Source organism: Rhyacophila brunnea, unplaced genomic scaffold, assembly GCF_057557595.1.
Source record: "Rhyacophila brunnea isolate RB1 unplaced genomic scaffold, BYU_Rbru_1.0 scaffold_7, whole genome shotgun sequence".
In the NCBI taxonomy this organism is placed as follows: domain Eukaryota; kingdom Metazoa; phylum Arthropoda; class Insecta; order Trichoptera; family Rhyacophilidae; genus Rhyacophila; species Rhyacophila brunnea.
In genome coordinates, this window is record NW_028233339.1 from 1,212,556 (window position 1) to 1,226,315 (window position 13,760).

General features: G+C 34.3%; 1 protein-coding gene and 1 long non-coding RNA gene across 3 annotated transcripts in view; one reads left to right on the forward strand and one right to left on the reverse strand.

The window, feature by feature from the left end:
* Eip75B (Ecdysone-induced protein 75B) overlaps positions 1 to 13,760 on the reverse strand; it is a 392,248-nt gene that overhangs the window by 9,726 nt on the left and 368,762 nt on the right. The gene's annotated exons all lie outside the window — the stretch shown is intronic.
* On the forward strand, positions 1,575 to 3,334 carry LOC147064368 (uncharacterized). Its single transcript, XR_015071911.1, has 2 exons — positions 1,575 to 2,308; positions 2,502 to 3,334. It is a non-coding gene; the product is annotated as an uncharacterized LOC147064368 (long non-coding RNA).

A 13,760-nucleotide genomic window follows, 5' to 3' on the forward strand; every position in this document is an offset into this window, starting at 1 on the left:
ATGGAGAACAATGGCAAACAATAAAATTTCTATCGTGGTGCGAAAGTGAAGCACAATAATTTATTCTTCTTAATCATGTTTAATTTGCGGGTCCATCCGATCAATTATTGAAAAACAATATAATATGCTACATTTACTTCATTATAGTATAATAAAACAAGTGTGCGCCAGCCTCTTGAATATTATAGTATAATAAAACAAGTGTGCGCCAGCCTCTTGAATAATGATTGGCAAAGTTAGGATAAAGATTGATACAGCGTTGATCATGCCGTGGAAATCTGCAACCAATGATTATTGATATGTGATATCAATAACAAATTATATCGATAAGAAACGGATATTTGTGACTGCCCACGATCGTCTTGTCTGTAAAAGTCACGAATCGAGAACGGGGAAAGTAAAAGTTTTCGGTAACACACTTAGATCGCATCGAGCACTAAGTAGTGTACCTTTGAGTAAAGCCTGGTCGGAAAATAAGGTTTCTATCGATAAGTATATTTCACAACATCAATCAAATAAATACCTAGTTTAATAAAAAATGAATTTTCATTACAATTGCTGAGAATGACATTCTGTACAGAAACTTAAATCTTTACGTGTTGTATAGGAAGATGACCTACTTAACATTAACAAAGTTTGATACACATACAACCTGACACCTATTTCGATAAATCCTATTTAGGATATAGGATAACAATAACAAAGAATAGTTCAGTATATCTGATTATCCTATTCGTAAGTAGTATATTAAATATTATATCTACATGTTAAAAAATACATGTAACCGAACCATTTATAAATACTTGGTTTGATTCGCATTTTACAATGAAGAAATTTTAAATTTGAACCTGAATTAGGTACACTTCTTCTCTCAGTTCTAAAGCATTTCGGGATGATTTTTAATAATCCTATTTCACTGAAACAATATCAGACATGAACAAAATTAGTAATACCTCATATATAAGTAATATTATATTATCTACCTATTAGTTTTGGATAAATTCCCTGTCCAATGTGTATTTTCATCTCCTAATGTTTTTTTTCGCTTTGTGTAAAATGTAGGTTTCTCTTTGGATTTGTAATAAATACAGCGCTGTGCGTTTTCTGTCACGGTGTTAAATTTCATATTCAGTGGTATATTCTCCACGCGTCGACGTACAAATGCGGAGAAGAAAGGAGAGAAAGTGTTGGCCTTTACGGTCGACCCACGTACGGCGCACGGCGGGCGACGGATACAGGTCACGGGACCTGGTATTGTTACAACGACTGACCCTCTCTACACTCACTCTCTCAAGCCATCGTCGTAGCAATGAGGCAAATTGCATACACAATGAATGAAAGAACAATATAATGAGATCTCATATTCTCATCAAAAAAAGACGCATTCGAAATTTAATTTTTGAATTTGACTGTGGAATAAATTTATCAACGTGTTTAATAATTGCATACTGAATGCTGTTTGGAGCTTCATGGAATTTTAAATTACGAACAGAGTAAAGATTTATATTATTTAGTTTTGGAACATTTACAATGGAAATAATTGTGTAGAAATGTTTTTTTTTTTTTTTTTTTTTAAATATATGTAAGAATATGGCACAAAACACGAATTACACCAGGACTTTTGACAGCATAATAAAATTTGAGACTTATTAATTCATTCATTTTAATTCCACAGTCGAATACCTATATAGTGAGATATAATTATGTTAGGAGGGTCTTAATAAGCATTTATTTTTAACATTACGCGATTCTGAGCCGAGATGTATGTGGTCAATATTCACTCTGGAGGGCGATTGGTACAGACCATCGAGGTTCTCTCATCGTAAAGTGTGTTACCTACGGCAATAAGCAGTTGAGCGAGAAAGTTAGTCGGCGAGGAGCTCGGCGCCCGAATCGCTGCCATTGTAGGTCAAATTTGAATGCCGATATCGCCCCCCTCTCAGTCAATTAGAAGCCACCATTAGCGATAATAAATAAACAATTGAATATTGACAAGTTGTTTGCCAAAAACCTTGCAAAAAAAAATTTTGAGCGGGCAATATTCGAAAAAAAGTTTTAATCAGATGTTATGAAATTTATAATTTCTTTTCGGCTGGTGAGAGTGTCTTTATAGAATTCGGTAGGTAGTTAAAATGGCATTATCAATCATATTATTATAGCAGGGTACCTTTTTCATTACACATTTAATATTTGATTAGTTCAATGTAAATTCGCGAGATTATTCCTCATCATTAAAAGAAGTACCTACCTATCATCAGCTCACTACACAAACCTTCCATGTCTGTTTTACATAAAAGTTCAAGAGAGAGTTGAAACGTAATAATAATATGTATAACATTTCTTTTATAAATAAAAAAGTATTTTCTAAAATATTATTTAAAATACTCTTTTTTATAATATATAATATGACAAATTTTAAACTTTTTTTTATTTATACATAAAAGAATTGTAATAAATAATACGTTTAAACTCTCTCTTGAACTTTTTTCTAAGTATAACAGACATAGAAGGTTTGCATAGTAAAATCCGACACTATGTAGGTATCTAGATAATGTTGTCTATTATTGAGACCGATCTTAAAAGATTAATAATAATTGTTTAAAGTTGGAAAAAACAATTTGCATTGATTTTGCAATTATTATTTCCGTGTTTGTTTGAAGTATTGATTAGCAATAATAAATTATATTTTTTAGATTTAACTAAATTTGGATGTACGTATTAAGTCATATCTATTCAGATTGGCTGAAATCTAGACCGTTTATGAATGAGAGAAAACATCAATAGGTTGTAGACTTAATAATTTGGGGTTGAAGGTAGATAACTCTTATAAAAATATGTTATACTATAAAAATAAATAAATAAATTGAACGTACGAGCATTGTGATATTTCACGACTCCGTTAAGGATCCCTTTAAGTATTGGTAACTCTTCACCCATTTCCAAAATCATCAAAACAGTTTTCACAAAACTATTGAGTCACTAAATTCGAACTAAATCACTTCACCACTTCAGGTTATCAGACACGTCCTCCACGTCGAAACTGTAACCAACAATCCACGTGACATTTGAAGGGAATATAATCCAACAAAGCAACACCAAACTACCACTGTAGATCCTCGAAAACACAAACAGACACTTTCGGAAAACTTAGCAACAACTTTCCACTGCACACAAAAACAGACTCCAAAAATGAGATCAACGTTTCACACTTCCACAATATTCCACTAATATGATTATATTCTTTAAACTTTTGTTAGAATGTATTTGGATCGAAGTTAGAATTCGCGACCGTTTGTCTGTCACGACCGGCCGTTGTCAATAAACAGTTGAGAAATGCGCGCAAGTTGGAAAACGCTTTTCGTATAACGGTACTTTCTCGTAGCACTGGCTTGTACTATATGGCTTGGGCTACACAACCTGCTCGCGAGGCGGACTCCCTCGCAACTGGAGAGTGCGCGACGAAGCGGCCGGCGGGAACTCCTCCCGCCCCCTCGCCCCCCGCGCCGCATGCCGCCCCGCGACCGATACAATAACTCTAGTGCCCTTGAACTTGGTTCGAACGGCGAACGAACGAACGCGCGCGCGGCGCTAGAAGCAGACGACCCCTACCAACTGTCACATTCGAAGCGCGTTCGATTCTTTTGTTTCGTTTTCGCGGATAGCGCAAACGAATATTAGGGATGTTTTAATAAATTATATTATATAGGTAAATAAGTGGGTATTTAGATACCTATACCCAATTGATTTATATACAAAAATGTATTAAATTAAACTATGGAGCACATGGAACGTTCTACAAAAAATATACCTTCGAATATTAGGGATGTTTTAATAAATTATATTATATAGGTAAGTAAGTAGGTATTTAGATATCTATAGACAATTGATTTATATACAAATGTATTAAATTAAACTATGGAGCATATGGAACGTTCCACAGAAAATATTTCTAAACAAATGTTTTATATTATGGGCATGACAATAAATAATTGATTTTTTAGGAGTAGCGTTAATAATAACATAATATTAATTTGATTCAGATTTTTATTAATTTTGCGCCATTATAACGAATTCAAGGAAACTGTTTTCGTACCTGATACCGATGTGTTGAAGAACATTTTCGTACCGTTAAACCTAGGGTCCTAGGGTCATTCGCAAATGGTCAAATAATACGTTGCCATTCTGTCAGGTTGGTAAATCGACAAATTCAGTAAACATGTTGTTTACAAAAAACACGTCCACGAAAAATACCAATATTTCGTCATTGAAAATTATTTAGAATTTGTTGGTAGGTATCGGTTGTTGTTATAATTAATGTGTTTCCATCGACATTGGCCGGTCGGGTTTATTAAAATTCATTTGTCTATAATTAAGCTCGCCCTTCCAATGACACAGGACGAATGAAAAACGAACCGGGGTTACTCATTCGTTTATCGCAATTTGTGGACACAAATAATGAGTTGAAATTATTAATAAATAAACAAAATGTTTTATCTTTAGTTCGTCATTGCATTGTTATTTTGTTTTATTTGCATGTCTTGTGTTATTTAAATAAAATTCTGATTCGTGGAAAAAACGGGCGATTGTCTGGAGCGGCCGCAGACGGATTCCATTTGGACAACATCGTTGCCCTTTTTCGACCTTGCTGGATCCATCATAATAATTAATAATACGAGTGTTTAGTCTGACTTTATCGATTAGTTATATACTCTACTATGATTCGCAAATAATGAATAATATTAGGCACCTATGTATTTATTAAATTTAGTAGGAAAATGATAGATTTTATTATAAGCATGTATTGAATAAATTAATAATTTAATTGAATTATGTACATATCACATACTATTTAAAATTAAATACTCGAGTAGTATTTTCATTAATTGCACAACAATATTTATATAGCTATTCGCGTATATTTTTATAATATATTTTAATGTCTTTTGAGAACATATAGATCAATAAATTCCCAACGTCGAGTATTGAAAATACCTCTATAAGAGTTTTTAAAATAATTCTGTAAAATGTACAAATAAAAAATAACGTTGTAATTTAATCTACCTATTTAAAGAAATCGAAATTAATTTATAGTATACACAATAATAATTATATGTAATAAATAGCTTTTATTATATATAATTACTCTTGTTATTTATACGTCTTAATTTTGTGGACAATGTGTAAATTAATGAACACCACAAAAGATCGCTGGTGGTACAGTCAAATAGAATAGATACACGAGCGACAATGCACGCTTTTCTGCTGCGTGTTCGCGAATGACGAAATGAATAAAAAAAAAATGGCGTCGAGTATTACAACTTTGCGAGGTCGCCGCGAGCATAGCGCGGCGCTAAAAAGGCATTTTCCAACCGCTGCCTGCCATCTAGCGCCGGTGAGCTGAGGCTCCGGTCATTGGCGGGACCGAGGCGTTCGCGAGAAGGAGAGCGACAACAATAACAGTATTTTATTTCAGCGATTAATATCAACAATAAAAATAGAAAGGACAATTTCTTTCTTTAATTATAAGTTAATCATAGTGCACTTAGAACTTACAACTAATCGAAAAAACATTGTATTTATAGTACCTCGGTAAAATTATTTTGCTATTGTCAAGAATTTTATTGTGCACAAAAATTTTAAATTTAAGAGATGCGCATAAGAGTATAAAATTTTAATTATATTGAAACTATTTATAAATGATTATGATTCCCTATACATTATAAACTAGAAGGAAATAATAAAAAATAATAATTATGAAGGTCCGTTAACATCAGTGGCTGCGGCCGTGGAAGGTCGCTGACCGTTAAGTCAGGCGTTTGCCGCCAGATGTCGTTGCTCGCGCCAAATTATTATAAACGTGAAATAAATAACATTACCAACACCAAAATGTGTCTCGGCTAAATAACCGAATTTTCATATACATAATAATTTTACTATCATGATATTATTACGAATAATAAAAATGTTCTCAGAAAAATTATCAATTACTTAATATTCTGTTATCGACACACTGTTTTTAGCATACTTCATAACAATTATATTCAGATATCAAGAATAAACCAGAGACTTAATTATTATAGGACTCGTAGAATGGCGTTTCTATTTTTGACGTATGTGTATATAAAATATTGTTCATTACGTTTACTATAAGTACATATTATAATATACTATCTACAATTTATTATATTTTGCATGCTTCTGAGATTAATATTGAAACCGGTTCAATAAAATTAACCACCTTGACGATTACCATAGTAAACAGACATGGCGTAACAGGTTAATCAAAGTCAACACAATCTCAATCGCAATGGAAATGAAGAGAAGGGCCATTACTCTCGCAAAATAAAGAGAGATCCGAGAGAACATTCACCTTAATGGGAGGCTGTGTTATTATTATAAAGTGGTGACGGCCAGTAAAAGTTTTCGCTTAGAAATCGAAAGTGAAACTACGTGGAGGAATCAAATTTCTAACTGCCATAAAAAATATTGTCATCGTCCAAAGAGAATTATAATCATAATAACATAATTGGACGCAGATGGCGACAGGGCCCGAGGCGGATATGAACACAAAAACTTTAGAATGTAACAATTACATCAGTATTCCAAGAATAATTATTGTCTATTATCGAATATTGACATCGGTGGGATTCCCAGTATGGCAAAAAAAAACCACCGCATAGGACAATGACAATAATATATTCACTTAGCAAGCAACATACTACATTTTAAAATGCAAATTAATTATAATATTATTATTACGGTTTAAATTAAAAGAACTCACAGGATAACATTTAACTAGTGTAAACTGAAATACTTCGCTGTGATAGGAAATGTTTATTAGCCTTTAGATGAATTGAAATAAATATTCCTAATTATATAAATTCTTAAATAATAATATGATAAAAACATACAGATGTTACTTATATTATTTATTACAGGACAGACAAAAAAAAATTGTATAGGTACCTATACCTATAATATTATAATATGCCAGTTAAAATATAATATGTTTCAAATGGCAAAAATACAAGTTAATGTTACTTTACAACAAATTAAATATATATTTAATCAATCAATTAAAAGAACTGATAATTGTTCTTATACCGGCATAGAATAATCCCGTATATTTTGATTTTAGTAGAAGCTTCTGCCTAACCTACTATAATAGTATAGTAGTAGGAATTCCTATTGGTCATTATAGCAACTACATAATAATCTGTCATTATTTGCACTAATATATTTATTAACGGGAACCTACTGACACCCACCCCATGAATGACACCTGGGTTGGGGAGACTGGGATAAATGCGATAAAAAACAATTAATAAATACGTCTTCCAGTAATTGCTAAAAAATGTTAAATCTTTGTATATGGATTGATTAATTAATTTTAATTCTAATCAAACGTCTATTAAAATATTTTTATTACAATACAATATAACGCTAATGCATATTTATACGCGACGACTATACAATTTACGATAGTGATTTGATGGTTATTATTAGAGATTGGTTACATTATAAACTTGATCGGTGTCTATGACCTTAGAATGGCAAACGATTATCCAAGAAAAGAAATTGGATAACGTACTTACAAGTTAATAATATCTGCTGTCGTTATTTCATTACTTTATAGACAGACGGCTATCATTGCAGCAGCAATGATAATAGGAGGTATGTACATTATAAACTTTCAGTTCTAGTAATAGGCGCATAAACAAAACAGCTTAGATATAATAACAACAACAGCGACGAGTAAAAAAAGCGTGTGTAATTTCTCTTTGGTTACAAAACAGCGAACAGCTCGTCGAAGTGGCGAGCGAGCGAGAGAAAGGAGTCCCACTTTCTCCGAGCGGCGGTGAACCGAGTTCAGTCACTCTGTTCGTTACCCATCCACTTTCGCTGCTTTCTTCTCGGCTCTTACTTCACCGCCGGCGCCGGAGAGGTGGTTCAGCCGTGGTCGTGGAAACCAAAGCCACTCTTGCGAAACAAGACTCGCTGCTGCTTGCGATAATTCGCACGATATGTTGGTATTATTTGTTGTTATCATTAAGATTTGAATAATATAAAATCTGCAGAGTTATGAATGTTCAACTAGCATCCATCACCCGAGCCTATGAGTGTTAAACGGTCATCTCACTCATCATAAGAAAAATGTTACGCCAAAATGTCCTATGCGAAAACACTCTCATTACGCTCAAACACGCTCTTCCCTATTTTTTGCTATTAAGAGATAAATGGAATTAATAATCTTATTAACTTAGCACGATTGATGAACTACAGATTTTAGTTTTTATTCGCTACTAAATGACTAAGTAATAATAATATAATACATGGTCATGGGTTCCTGTACATTTTGGCTACCTACTTTTATTATTACATTTTTTTCGAGTCCAGCAAGTCCGATCCTAATAACGGAGTGGAGGTTTGTATTTTAACAGATTTTGTTTTAACGAAAAATGGGTGTCAGCCACTTGCTCAACCTATTCGGTCCATACTACTCATACACAAATTGAAAGACAATATGTGTACTTATCAGGCCCAGGATTCGAACCTGGGACCCACGGCGTTATAGGAAGACGCTTAAGCCCCGCGGTCATCGTGGGAAGAATTTTGTGTGTCTGTAGATGATTCAAATCTTTGTATTTTCAGAATTTGACATTGATAAGTCACACAACATAATATTATTATGGGTATGTCATGTATCCCATTTGTATTTAAGGTAGATACTGAAATTAATAAAAGAGTAAACGGGGGCAACTTCATACGATTATATATGTATATGGGTAGTAAATTTGTATCCATTATCTTTTCTCCATCCTACTAAAGTAATGAAAATCGCTCTAACGTATCTATATACTAATCATGAGTAGCTTAGCTTCTAGCTTAGTTTATTTTCGGAAAGAAAACTAGGTTAGGTTAGAAGGCGTTGATAAGACAATAGATATACAACACTACGTACCTACAGACTTTTATTTTTCGCCTCGCACGAATCGGCGAAATTTCATAAGCTCGGCCCACATCGCATAATATTACATGCAGAGATCCAATAATTTATTTTGCTATCCTACTTTCAAGTTTACATCCGTATGCAGACGGCGTGCGATGCGGTCAAACCGAGTTTGTATAACGTCATGCAAAGATTATTTAAGAATTCACTTTCATCGAGCTACAATATAATACGGCTCATTCACAAGCGGAGATGTTACGAAAGTTACGATTAACTAAAGCAATACTCACACTTACAATACACACACATATTATAAAAATATAACTAAGGTAAAGATGGTCGATTCATTCTTGCATCTTAGCATCTTGATTAGCATGTGACGTTGAAATTTAGAACGCAAAATACATAATCTAATAAATCAAGGAACGTTTTATGAAATACAACGTCGCCTTTAAAGTTTTTCTTTTTCATGTTCGGTGAAATGGTACCCAGGTATCATCTATAACAATTCATCTGCAATTTGATAACTTCGTACATCGTAAATTATAATGCGAATTGTGTAATAGGTATCCTTCTGTACCTAGAGCGAAAAATCTTGAAGAAGTCATGGTGTTATCTTTTTATAGCTAAATAGGTTATAGGTGTACAGAAGATTTTCACATTCTTTTAATGGTGAAAAGATACGTGTGTACTTGTAATCACAGAACAATTTCATACTGGAACTCGTATGAATTCAAGAGATACGATTGTTCAAACTTGTAATAGAATTGTGCAAATAATATGAGTTACAGACTTAGTTATATGGGCTAGTTGGATGGGTATCAGTGTTGCTATCTTTTTCTATGCTGATTATAGTACAAAGGCGTAAAAAATTTGGTATTTTACATTTTTCGCCGAATCAAAATTGTAGTATTGTACTTGTAGTACGGTTGGAAACACTGATTGGTTTAGCTTTTATTGGCAGAAGAAATTATTGAATATATTGGTCGGTGAAACGATATATCGGCTCATACGTGAAAAATAATGAATGATTATTATATGTTTTGTTACATTATGATTCTTTCTCTTATCGCGTGCGTCACAAATTCGCAATCCTCATATTATTATTTCATGCGAGCAGCTTGCTACATCAGTGTGGGTGAGCATGCAACGAGCGCGCACACAGTCGCACGAATTTCGGCCTATTTTTCGGCAGAGTTCATCGCACTCGGAGTGCCAAAGCGTCCAAGTGGTGGCAGTGCTGCCTTTCCAGTCTGCTAATATTGTTTACCGCCAGCCATTAAATTATTTTATTATTGCGAGACGATTCATGTCGCTTGGCGAATTTTATTGGACGGACAAGACGAAAGGAGAAAGAGAGTAGCGCTCCAACGCGGGCACAAGGACGTGTTGCGAAAAAAACTCGCGCATCGCCCAAATTTTTAGAAAACGCCGTCAATTTGCAAACATATTATACTCACTACATTTAACTATCAACTATAGTAAAAAAAAAAACCTTATTTTATCCATTAGAAAGTAAACTTTGTTCAAGATTATAACGAAGAGAAAAACAAAAACTACAAGGAGCGTAACGTGGCATGAAATAGCGTAATGTGCATGTTGAGAATAACACGGAAATATCACAAAATAAAGTAAGGAGGCAGAGAAGAGGAAGAGATCGCCAAGCTGATCAAATAGCTATCGGTCAGACGTGTCACTCAGTAAGTGGATAACCGCTGAACAAATACAAATGCAGTAATATTCAAAGGACATTAAAGCCCGCTGGATTTACGAACTGAGTAAAAAGACCTGGGGTGAATTATTTTCATCAAGCATCCGATCAACCGCGCTGATGATGATGACGAAGAAAATCAACTGACTTCTTGAATGATTTAAATTATAATGTTATTTAGAAATACACCTGTTTTAATTTGTGGAACCACAATTCGTGAGAAAATTCCATATTTCGCTGTTATTATTAAATACATTTAAATTGTCAAGATACCAAGCAAAAGAATTTAATGCAATTAATACAACTTCAATAAAATTGTAATACAGACATTCTTCCGTAGAAAAATAATACAGCTGAAATCGAAATTAATGAATGTGTTAATATTGTAACTTGACAGAGAGATAATATTATCATCTTTTGGAGTAGGTATACGTAAATCAATGCTCAGTAAAATCAAGCGATCGACGCGGTCGGCTAGTTCTCGCATTGAGAATGCAATAACGCGTCCAGAGGAGAGACCGTGTACTCATTTTCCCCGGCCTACCCACTGCAACAGTTGCAAAACACCGCGACCTTCCGGAGGAATTTGCTGCGAGCCGCTCAGACTAAAGACCAATAAACCTATCAATATCAATTTACGCGAACAAAATTAATACCAATATGCAATGCTTGGATATACTAATAGGACGTTTATCGTATCGACAATGCAAAGCAAAATGGCGTTTAGTTACAAAATTAGCAAATTTATAATATACTACCTATAGAACCATTTGAAAAAGGAACATAATTTCTTGGATACACTAATAAGACGTTTATCGTATCGACAATGCAAAGCAAAAAGGGCGTTTGGTTACAAAATTAGCAACTTTATAGAACGATTTGAAAAAAGAACATAATTTTTAGTCTCGCCATATTAGCAATCTCGGCACTATTTTATTGTAAAATTAATTATTTTCGCATCCAAATATAATTATATAAAAAATAGGGGGGGTCTGATATAATGTGATAATTTGTGGAAATCAGATCAGGGGGTGTAGACATTGTGACGTCACAAACAAGCACCAACGATATTATTTGATTTTGATATAGTATTTAGAATTATTGCCTCGTATAATTAAATTTTGTCAAAAAAGGTTGATTTTCATTTCTTCCTCAATAAGTTTTAGTTTAATTATTTTGTTTGAACTAATTATCACTGTTTTATTGTATTTAAATAAAATGGTAAAATTAGGTGACATTGTTTCGTTTGTACCTATGACAATATACCTACTTTGGATCACAATAATGTGGGTACTTTGACATATAAGTCTAGTATACCTACATACCATAGATATTCGCGTTTTATAGCCGTTATTGTGATCGCTAAATCCGAAGACATAGTGTTCAGAAAGAAGACTGACGATAAAAAGACCAACCTCTATAATATAATAAATAAATAATTCTATAACAACAAATTACGCGAGGACAAAATAGCTCCGGAAAGTAGGTCGGCTCGGGGCCGAAGCGCTCGGAATCGCAAGCGACGCTTTCGACCCCGGCGGAACATAGCCTCTAAAATGTTAGACACCGCAATGTCGATTAGGTTCATAATCGTATGTAGGTTACGGCGAGCCGCGAGAGGAGTGAATGACCCGCCGTGGCCCGTTTACGAGTCACTCACACTGCCGGCGAGAGGGACGGCGACAGGTCGGACCTCTCGCTCGCACAACCGCGGCTTGCGTAACCTAGCCGAACAGTCGGTGAGGTTGGTGTGCGTGCGGGCCGCGATTTAAAATTCCCGCTTCGAATTTGAATCAACCTCGCGAAGTCGCTACGATTGGGACCGAGGCTCACGTTCGGATAAATCAAACAAAATGGAAATACTAATATCATTTTAAAAGATAATAAAAATCATGCAAATCCTTGATCGGAAAATCGCTTTGACTCTGTTTCATGCAACACGAATTATTTATCAATAAATTATTGACATTCTGCATTCCTGCCATCAAAAAACAAAGTATCTAGTTCTAATATTGTGTACTTTCCAAACTCAGGATTCGAACCTGGGAGCCACGACGCCAAAGGCCAACGCTTAAGCCGCGCGTGTGTATGAGCCAGAGTATGGACCCGATGGGTTGAGCAAGTGGCTAACATCCATTTCTCGTAAAAAAAAAAAAAACAAAATCTGTTAATACAAAACCTTCACTCTGTGGAGGCCCATATGATCCTATTAGGATCGGACATAGTCGAAAAAAAATAGTGTGTAATTATTTTTTGTAGAAGCAATCATACCTCAAACTTATAAAAAATATACACAGATGGTAATAATGGTTTTAAGAATATAATTTTATTAGTCCCTAAAGACATTAATATTTTTCATTAACTATTTTATCGATTACATATACATTTTTGGTTATTTATTTGACGTCATTTCGCGCGTAGATTAGCAAGAAACAAAAACATACACGCCTTTGTTGTTTGTCAGCCATTTTTACTACGCGAGTAGACAGCTTTACACACAATATTGAGTGTACTAATATAATTTGATCTCAATTCAGGTATTGAGGTGGCTCGAAATCGAGGCGAAATGCGTTATTATTCGTATGGTACGAAGCAGCCCGGGGTCTGGCCGACTGACTTAACTAAATACCCAAGTGGGTCAGTCAGCGAAGGGGTCAGCGCTCTCTGCGAGCAATATGGAACGCGCCGAAGGATTTTATGCCGAAATTCGTACGCTGTGATCTACATTTCCAGTTTATTCTCGTTGACGCTGCATGCCCCGATGCGAATTAATACTAGGCGGCTCGCCCGAAGAAAAACATATACACCTCAACACCTACGTGACGCATTTCTGCTATGCTGCCCTGATATCTCGAAAAATAATATTCTTAATCAGAGACAATTATTTAAATAAAACAAAATTAATACCCAATAATTTATTCCATCTACCACAATATGAGAACAGAAAACTCTCAATTTTATTCATTAATTTTTCTAAAGGTAATTATTTTTTCGACCATCTACTCTTAGTCAGATATATTATATTCTTTTATTATAAGTTATTTTTTTGTGAACCTTCTCCTACTTCTGGTTGAGTCAAGTGTAAAAGAGATAAATAAA